At 45.9% G+C, this 10,570-nt stretch overlaps 1 protein-coding gene across 1 annotated transcript in view; it reads left to right on the top strand.

Moving 5' to 3' along the window:
* Window positions 1-10,570, top strand: part of ATP6V1G3 (ATPase, H+ transporting, lysosomal 13kDa, V1 subunit G3) — a 36,757-nt gene that overhangs the window by 470 nt on the left and 25,717 nt on the right. Inside the window, exon 2 of the mRNA XM_015416950.1 lies at window positions 3,407-3,498. The gene's annotated coding sequence lies outside the window, so the exon portion shown is untranslated. The remainder of the gene's footprint in view (window positions 1-3,406; window positions 3,499-10,570) is intronic.

The following is a 10,570-nucleotide window of genomic DNA, read 5'->3' as shown; positions in this document are numbered from 1 at the left end:
AGTATTAAATTGAACAAATCAATTTTATTTGTTTAGAAAAACTAGCTTGCATTTTGAAAGATTTGCATGTTATATCTTTATCAAATATCCCAGGCTGTTAATTTCTTTTTAACATACTATCATTGGCAGATGTAAATATAAACCCCCTTCCCCTAAAACAAACAAAACCCTTGATTTCTTAAAGCTGAAGTTAAAAGCTGGGACTGCTGAGGCTATAAAACATAACTAACTAAAACTAATGATACCCTTCAGTTAAAGCCTGGGATTTGGCCTAGCACCTAAAAGACAGTGGATAGCCCAGGCTAGCCTGATCTCATCAGTTCTCAGAAGCTAACCAGGGTCACCCCTGGCATTTGGATGGGAGACCGCCAAGGAATACCAGAGTTGCAATGCCAAGCCAGGCACTGGCAAACCACTTCTGAATGTCCCTTGCCTTTAAAACCCCAGGGGGTTCACCATGAGTCAGCTGTGACTTGAGGAGGGGTGGGAGAGAAGGCCTTTTAACAACCTCACTCAGGTCTTGCAAACTGAGGGCTGCGACTTCTTTTCATTGAGTCAGTCCATCTCATTTTGTGTCTTCCTCTTTTGGGGGCTGCCTTCCAGCATTTTTTCCCAAGCATTATTGTCTTTTCCAGTGAGTCTTGTCTTCTCATAATGTGACCAAAGTATGATAGCCTCAGTTTTGCCATTTTAACTTCTAGGGGAGAGTTCAGGCTTGATTTGATCTACATCCCACTTATTTGTCTTTTTGGCAGCCCACTGTGTCTGTAAAACTCTCCCTCAAAACCACATTTCAACTGAATGGACTTTCTTCCAGTTTGATTTCTTCACTGTCCACATACTGATGGGGAACACCATACTCTGGGCTATCCTGGGTCAGTGTGGTTTGCAGTGAGAAAGGAGAAAGACACTATCAAAGGGAACAGTTTCACCCTCCTCACTGTAGCCTGCTGACCCACATGGCTACCCCCTCTCTGCAGGTGAGGACACAAAAAGGAGTGTGAAGGAGGATCTTAACTGGCAGGCTGGATAATGTAGGAGGAGGCAATAGTTGAGTTACCCCAAGGCATTTAGGGCCTCCAAGGTAAGATCCAGAAATAAAAGGGTATTCTAGTTGCTGCATTTTGAACCAATTGAATTTGAGAGTTTCCCAAGGCAACCCTACATGAAGCCAATTGCAGCACTTTGACCTGGATATAATCAGACTATGGATCACCATGGCCAAGTCATTTTTTTTTAGAAATGGCCATAGCTAGATTATTGACTAAAGCAGATAGAAGGTTCAGCATGCTACAGAGAAAACTTGAGCCTCCCTCCTGCTGCACCCCCAAGCAAAAAAACTGCTCTTTCAAAGGGAGACAGCCTAGCTCCTTTAGAACAGCCTAGCTCCTCACTCTTCAAGCAGCTTTGTCTTCAACCAACTCAATGTTCTCTGGATTAAGCTTTAGTTTACTGATCCACATCCATCCTGTTATCTTCTTTAGGCATTTGTTCAGGACCTTTGCAAATGAACTTTACCAAGAACCTGTTCTTACTATTCCTAAATCCTCTTGCTCTACTGTGTCTCTTTCCCACCCCAGTGGATGAATATTGTCATAAAGCTTCTTTGTTGGTGAGTTGTTAAAATGACTCTCCAGACCTTTGTTTTTATTATGAAGAATGAGATATTTACTTAGTTGACTCTGGTCTCAAGCTGCCACTGGGGAGTACACCTCTCTAGCTTTTCACAAAGAGGGTTTATTCTCTATTGCCACCAGTAGGCCACTGATAAAATTAGTGCCCACAGTGACTCTCTTGTACAGAAATCAGAATTTCATCCATAATTCAGGCAACATGGATTTCCAACTAGGCAGACTATTCCTGCTTGTTAGTTTGCAAACCTTATGCTTTAGCTCATCCTTATCAAAGACCATGGTTTGCAAAGACCAAATAACTCCAATTTCGGGGGGGGGAGATAAAATTTTGCCTTTAAGTATATAAACATTCAGTGGCTACAAGTAAAAGTGTGCAGTTGAACAGCAAAAGGCTGCAGCATCTGAGAATAGGAAAAGGAAGTAGATGTAACAGCCAGTGTCATATAGTGGTTAGAATGTCAGATTAGGATCTAGGAGACCAAATTTGAATCCCCTTTCTGCCATCAAAGCTTGCTGGATGTCATTGGCCAGAAGGTATCCTCGCCTAGTGTGCAAAAACACCTGGGGCCGGCCCTGCCCCCGGGGGCAACTGGTTCCAGCCACCCTTGCTCCTAGCACAGCAATGCCTCTGGCCCAGCCCCAGCCCCCCCCCCTGGGAAATTGGAAAGTCTACGCCCATGCTTGACAGGCCATACTTCTGTAAGGGAGGATGCTAGTGTTGTCATATCCAGGTTGGGAAACCGCTGGAGATTTGGGGATGGCGCTTGGGGAGGACAGGGACTGCAGTGGGGTACAATGCCAAAGAGTCTACCCTCCACAGAATCCACTTTCTCCAGGTGAACTCATCTCTGTAGTCTGAAGTTTAGCTGTAATTCTGGGGGGATCCCTAGGTCCTACCTGGAGGGTGGCATCCCTAGATGACACACAAAGCTACTGTACAGTTAAGACAGAAAGTTACAGAGATTCAGACAGAGCTCTTGGGCTGCAATTTCCTTATCCATTACATTTTTAACCATAGTTTCTCCACGGAGCTCAGGGTGGGATACATTTTATCATAACAACAGTCCAGTGAGGGGGTTAGACTGGTTTGAAGGTCACCAGGACAGCTTCATAGATGAGTGGAGATCTGAACTCAGATCTCTCCAGTCCAGTCTTGATACTTTAACTACACAAACTCTTATCTAAATAGCAGATCATCAGAAACGTTTTTACTTTCGTTTTCTGCTTTGTATTTGTGTCTCCCAGTAAGTTGCTTTGAGTTCTAATGGGAGGCAGTCGGAACCAAAGTGCACACACCATCCCCTCCAGCTGATCTGCGCTTCCCCTTTTTCTACTCTAAAATGCAGTGGGTTTTTTAAACTATGCCAGTAAATTCTCTAAAAATAGAGCCTTCCTGTCTATTCTTTCACACATCTGTACATGTCACAGGATCTGGACAGCTGAAAGAGGCGTTGACCTCACTTGACAACTGCAGTTGTTCTTGACTTCATGAGGGGAAAGCTTTACTGTGGAGATACTGAGAAATACTGGGAGACATATTTAAGGATAAAGGTCTCTGTGGGATGACTTTGCTGCCCTTAAATCAAAATGTCCTTTGTTCTTTGTATGGTAGTACTAAAAGTACCCCTCCAGTTTATATATGGCCAGTGTGGCTCAGTGGTTAGAGTCTCAGGCTAAGAGCCGAGAAACCCAGGTTCAAATCCCCCTCTGCTATGAAGCTTGCTGGGTGACCATGAAACAATTTTTGTCTTTCAACCTCCCTTCCCTTGCAGAGCTGCTGTGTGGATAATACCGGGAGGAAAAAATCATGTATGCCACCTTCAGATCCCTGGAGGAATAGTGAGATACATGTAAGCATTACATGGTAAGAAACATCACAGCAATGGTAATGGCTGCCAGTTTCCATAACAACTATGAGCCGCTGTGCCTCACGCTAATGTTAATTCAGGTCTAGAACCCCATCTGCATGATTCATCCACTCTTCTTTTTTGAATCAGGCATTGGAGGTATGGGGCATACACATGTGTGAACGTGCAGATGTGGGCCTTAGAATACTAACTGTGCAACATGGAATGGGGGCAAGCCCAAGGCCCACACACATTCCAGGCTGCATGCACAATGTGTATATAAGAGAGCCAGCGTGATGTTGTGGTAAGAGTGTTGGACAAAGATTTGGGAAACACAAGTGTAAGCCTGTACTGGGGGAAAAAGGATTTGGGGCCTAGGTCTGATTAGCAGAATGCAGATACTTAGACAGACCTTAGGCCAGGCCAGGCCAGACTAGCAGGTGGCTGATGTGTACATAGGCTTGTGTTAATTTGTATGTTTAGCAAAGGCACATGGGGCATGCTTTTGAAAGAGCCACTTTGAAAATGAGAGGTGGTAGAAAGCAGGACTGGGCTAGCTGAAAGGACTAGAAGGGTAGATTGATTTAGAAGGGCTGAAAGTGGTGTTCTCTGAAGGGCAAAGCTTGTTTTACAAGCTTTGGATTCAAAAAGAACAGAGAAGACAGAGCTGAAATCGCTAGCTGAGAAGAACTGAACAATCCTCCCTGGGAGAGCTGCAGTAGCTGGGAAGAACTGAAGAGCAGGAATTGCTGACAGCCAGGGGTCATTTCGTAGAAAAAGAGCTAGGGGGACTCATTAGTATAACTCATTAGCATATGCCACACCCCCTGACATCACCGGAAGCGTGTCCTCCCCACAGCGGGCGGCGACCTCCAGCGGGCACCAGCAGGGAGCTCCAGGCCCCGCCCTCCCGCACCTCACCCGGGGGGATGGCGTCCCCCCGCGTCCCCCCCCCAAATGACCCCTGCTGACAGCTAAACTCTCCATTGACCGCACTGAAACCAGCACCCTAGCTGGCCCACTTTGTTTTGCCAGGAGGAAAGGGAAGCTGTTCCTAGGGCAATGAACAAGCATGAAGACTCATCTAGCATCTTCACAGGAAGAGTTCCTGCTGTTACAAGAACGCTTTCTTGACATCTGGGACTGGGCTCCAGGTTTAGCCTTAGGAAGCACACACAGTGCTGTCTGTGCCTTCTAGAAAGTGGATTGTGATTAGGACTCTGCTCTGAGACAGTGGCTAGTGAACCAGTATTGACATATTTGGGACTGTTTTTCACAGTTGTTTTTTGCTGTATTTAAATAAATGGGACTTACATTTTGAGTTTATGATCATTACCCTAGACTTTAAACCTGGCCCTTGGGACTCAAGGAGTTACACAGGTTCAAATCCCCTCTCTGCTATGGCAGTGTGCTGGGTCATCTCAGCCTAACAGACTTCACAGGTAGGGTTGCTAGCCCATAGGTGGGAGTGGGGGATCCCCTGATTTGGTGGGCTCCTGCCTACTGCCAACCAGTTGGCCAGCAGAGGGAAGCCCCAACCCCAACAGCCACCACCCATTGTAATGCCCCCAGCATGATGACATCACACGGAAGTGATGTCATCACACCAGGTGCATTGCAGAGCAACGCTCTAGTATTTTGGTAACCATAGAGTTTTGCCCAAAATACCAGAGTGTTACCATGTGGCATCCTCGGTGTGATGACATCATGTTACCACCAATGGCCTGCCTCGTTGTTTGGGGAAATTAGCTAGGCAGCAGGCAAGGCCAGAGGGGTACAAGGGACCTGTACACCAGTTTATACCAAGGCCTGGTACAGTCAGAAGACTCCAAATTTGAAAAGTAAATTAGATAGTTTTTGCTAAAGTATTTCCCTAATTACAAGCACACTAAACATTCAAAAAGACCAAACAATACAGAACTAAGAAATCAGAGGTGATTGATAACAAATAGAGGGGTTACTTATGGGGTGATACAACCTGTCCAGACATGCAGGGGGGCATGGAGATGAGATTATGGCCCAAACCAAAGTTTGGGAGTGAACTGCCAGTTGGCATCAGGGGCAGACATACACAATCTGAGGCCATGTGCTCTGATGGATATAGACATTGGAAAACAAGGCAAACTAATGGGAGGCCTTGGGGGCTGGTCTCATGTGAGAACAGTAGATTTTCTATACCAATAAGGAGTCCATGGAGGTGTGACACCGGGTGGAGCATAATTTACGTGTGACCAATGGGGTCACAGAGAGGCAGAGTCTAGCTGTAGAATAGCCTTTATGAGTCTAGCCATGGATAGCTAGTTGGTCTTGATGGCCACTGATGGTTTGGATTGAATAGTTTCTCAAATGTAAACAAAAGGTGGGAGATGGGTCCCTGATAGATGCCAGGAAGGATCATTAATAATTTGAATGTTGGATTCGTTATCTCGGTATCCTGAGGGATGGGGCAGGAAGGACAGGTGTTGAGACAAAGGATTTTTCACATAGGTACAGGAATCACAAAAAGGACTATGTGCAGAGTTGGAGACAGAAAGGCTATGGGCCTGGTGGCAACTGAATAGCTATAGAAATACAGATACTACACCTGGAGGAACTCATTATTATTCCATAAGCATACCTTTTTGGGTGGAGGAGGAGATTGGAGATGGCCTTGAAGGTCTGCCTTGTGTGAAACCTGAGTATGAAATCCCTTTTTGCAGCGTGCTTGCAGGCTGACTCTGTGGCTCAAGCTGAGAGTGTCCTTTCTGACTTGACCTTTGGGGGACTTTGGTTCAGGTTAAGAGTGGGGTAACCCTGCTGTTGGGTCTATCCACAAAAAGGCTAAAACTACTCCTGTGTGACATCATCACACCAGGGACGTCACATGTGTTGATGTCACCCACCCCCCAGAAAGCTCCCTTACACCCCCCACCAGTGAAAGAAGAGGACCTGGCAACCATATTCACAGGGTTGTAAGGATAAAATGGAGGAGGGAAGAATGATCTTTCAAGCCACTCTGGGTCCTTCTTTGGGAGAAAAGTGTGATATAAATATCTAAATTAACTAATTAAAGATATGGTGGCCTTATATCAACTGGTTGTATTGTAGGGTTGCCAACTCCAACTTGGAAAATTCCTGGATATTTGGGGGGCATTACCTATGGAGGGCAAAGTTAGGGAAGAGAAAGCTCAGCAGAGGTGTAATGTCTGGTATCCAAAGCTGCTATTTTCTCTAGGGGAGCAGACCTCTGTAGCCAGGAGATCAGTTATAATTCTGGGGAAACACCGTAAGGTTGGTAACTCTAGTAGAATATCTTTTTTTCTTGAATATGTTGTTTGGGTTAAAAATATTTTTGAAGAATGTTACATATATTCGCACCTTTTCTCACATCGATCGAAATACATCCTTCCCTTGTTGAATATCTTAGAATATCTTACAGGTCCTAAAGAAAGATTGGTAGAAGAAATTTGGGTCCAAATCTTGAGCGGAGCTAATGACAATATTCCTTCCTGGTATCTTCCTGAGGTATTATGCATCTTGCCCATGTGATTTCTTCACTAAGATGTGTGACTGGAGTAGTGTAGACCCCTGGGCAGGAGCTCTCAAGCCACTGTTTTCTAATATAAAATCTGGTGCTAGAAAATTTTGGTTACAATGACATAATGGAAGGGACATACATGAAGAATGAGTTACACAGAGTAGGATTCAGCATGAACTGTTACTAGTGGTAGCATCCAAGGAGAAACAGCTTCAGAACTTCATTTAATCCACTATTTAACCTCAGGCAAATAAAGAAAATGGACATGTCTTTCCCCTCCTTTCACTCTTGTTTCTTGACGTCCAAAATAGTTCAGAGGCAAAATGCAACGTATAACCAAGATAGTCCGGAAAAACATTAGACTTTCTCAAAAGAGCTTATTGGTGCCCTCAGGTTGGGAGGGAAATGCCCTGCAAAATATGTGCTGATAGTGGAAAGAGATGATTACAGTTAAATGTTTAAGTTTGGTCTTTAAGGGCAATTGGTCCTTGACCTTAGTAATGGTGTCAAGAGACCATTATGTGATGATGCATTATACTCTCTTTTCATGCCTTTTGATTCTTAAAAACTACAAAAAATTGCTGAGCTGCTTGCTTGCCAATGAGCAGGCACAGTGTTTATAGATATGAGTCTCATCCTGTTGTTAATGAACATGTATTTTTGTGATTATAAGTTTTAAAATTAAGGTCATACACCAGGCCAGGTGTGAAGGTTGTATGTTCAGCAAGGTTTCAGAATATGGCTCATGCTTTCTCCCACACAATGTTTATAAGCTCTCACAAGAGGCTTGCCTGTAAATGCCTACAGGAGTAGGCCCCACACTATTACACTCACTGTGAGAAGGGGTGGGTGAATCTTAAGAGTAGGATGTGCTTTCACACGGGTAAGCATTTACACTGAATGGCATGCACATCAGAGAGGCAGGGTGTGTAAGCCTGTGACTCATTTCTGTACTCCACCATACACCTTTCCTCAGGGGTTGTTTCGTAGAAAAAGAGCTAGGGGAACTCATTAGCATAACTCATTAGCATATGCCACACACCCTGACATCACCGGAAGTGTGTCATAAGGCCACACCCCCTGACATCACTGGAAGTGTGTCATAAGGCCATACACCCCGCCCACAACGGTCCTGGCCTCTGGCCTTGCAGCTCCACTGCCGAGCCCCATGAGGGGCCTGGCGGTGGACCTGCAAGGCCGGCAGGAGTGCAAGGAAGCCCCGCGAAGGCCCTCCCTGGCCCCAGGCAGGCAGGGGTGGGGAGAGGCAGGGAGGAAGCAACTTACCCTCCCTCTTTTCCTGCCTCCTCCTGGCTGAATGAGGGCCGGAGGCGGGGCGGCCGGAAGCAGGGGGCGGGGCTTCGTCATGTGCCCCGCCCCCGTACCTCACCTGGGGGAACTGCGATCCCCCGCGATCCCCCCCGAAATGACCTCTGCCTTTCCTACATAACTGGACTATGTGAGAAGCAGCCTACCAAATGAAAGGGTAAGGGCCAATTGATATGTTCCTGTCATAAAATACGGGTAGGGGGGGGGGGGTTGCCTAAATGCAGAAATATTCACACAATACATTGTCATGCAGTCAACACACTCAGGAAGCTGGATTACAAAACAGGAACAGGCAGGATTGTGGCAGCTTGCTAGCCCACCCCTACATGCATTCAACATGATTTGTGACAGAGCCCACAGAACTTACTGAAACGTCTGCACACAGGAGATATACCCCATTGCCTATATAAAGCCTAGCCAATGTGCATACCATTTATATGCACAGAGGCTTTTTCCAGAAGTTATGCAGAACTCACATAGGGGGATGCAGCCAATGGCCACGATTCTGCTTCCCCCCTCTCTGCACACTGACTTTATTTATTCATTTAAATATTCATATCCCACCTTTCCCTTCATACACGGAGGCCCAAAGTGGCTCATAACTAGCATGAACCTATAAAACAGAGAAATAAAACAACAACAACCCAAGAGCCCATGTTTTGAACCCCCTAACAGAACATGCAGCAGCAGCAGCAGCTTCTTTTAAAGGCACTCCTGAACAATACTGGATTGCAGTGCTTTCTCAAAGCAGTCAAAGTAGGCACTCTTGAGAGCCCATTCCACTGGGAGGGTACCACCAGTGTGAAAACCTGTGATTAAGCAGCAGCCAATTTAACCATTTTTGGCTGAGGGATCAAGCAGGACAGATGGCTGGGGAGACAGAAGTTGGTATACAGAGTCACACCAGGAGAGATGGTCTTTGATATGTGTGTCCTAATTAATGAAGAGCTTTAAAGGTAAGAACCTGCACCTTGCATGTAAAAATACTGGTGGTAACCAACTGAGCTGTTTTAAATGGGTGTGACAAGATCCCACTGATGACCCACTGTATTCTGCTAACTAATGCAGTTTCCAGGCTGCCTTCAAGAGCAGCCCCATGTGGAGTATACTGCAGTAGTTTAGCCCCTGATGCTTGGATCATCTGAATCCAACAGGAGAGATGGCTTCTGCACCAAATGCAGTTGGCTAAAAGTACTCTTCCCCCACCATATTAAGACCACTGTACAGTCTAGTAATTCCTGCGCCTCCAACCCTCAGGAAAAATATGTTCTTAGGAATCTCTCAAAATATATGAACGGCAATAATATCACCACACAATAGCATTATGGTTACACTCACACAGAACAGGGGCGGCATTATGGATCTCAAGATGTGTTGCCGTCAAGTATAAAGGTAAAGGTTCCCTTGCTCGAAAGCCAGTCGAATCCGACTCTAGGGTTGCGGTGCTCATCTCCGTTTCAAAGCCGAAGAGCCAGCGCTGTCCGAAGACATTTCCGTGGTCATGTGGCCGGCATGACTAAACACCAAGGCGCACGGAACGCTGTTACCTTCCCACTGAAGTGGTACCTATTTATCTACTTGCAATTTCTTGCTTTCAAACTGCTAGGTTGGCAGTCAAGTATACCTGTATTTAAATGAGTACTCATTAGTTAGGCGCTGTGTTCAGCACATTGTATCCTAGGCAATCTATGGCTTGGCAGGAGCAGGGGAATGCAAAGCAAGCCACAAGCAAGAGATAACACAGACACTTTTCCAAAAGGTGTTATCATTTAAATCAGGGCTCTAGTCGGGGGGGAGCTCTCAGGTACGGAGCTCCGGAAGAGAACCTCTAGGGGGCGGGGCGGTCACGTGGTGAAGCCCCGCCCCGTTCTTTACCCCGCCCTCTGCTTCGATCCTCATTCCGTTTGGGAATCAGGATGAAGCAGGAGGGTAAGTAGCCGGGCCTTCTGACACACTTCCGGTGATGTCAGGGGGTGTGGCCTTCTGTCACTTCCGGTGATGTCAGGGGGCGTGGCATATGCAAATAATTTATGCTAATGAGTTATGCTAATGAGCTCCGGCAGCTCTTTTTCTACAACAAGACCCCTGATTTAAATTATGCTGGTAACTTGATTATTGCTGCAAAATAATGAAGTTCACATTCGTTATGGACAAGCACGATGCGAACGTGTTTTCAAAACACTGGAGTCATCTCGTATGAACCAGCTGGAAGGAAAGTGTCCTTCAAAGTAGTCTGTGCACCTTCC

Source organism: Gekko japonicus, unplaced genomic scaffold, assembly GCF_001447785.1.
Source record: "Gekko japonicus isolate JY-2015 unplaced genomic scaffold, Gekko_japonicus_V1.1 scaffold467, whole genome shotgun sequence".
NCBI classification, from domain to species: domain Eukaryota; kingdom Metazoa; phylum Chordata; class Lepidosauria; order Squamata; family Gekkonidae; genus Gekko; species Gekko japonicus.
Note: the sequence above shows the minus strand (reverse complement) of the source record. Positions and strands in the feature narration are given on the sequence as shown.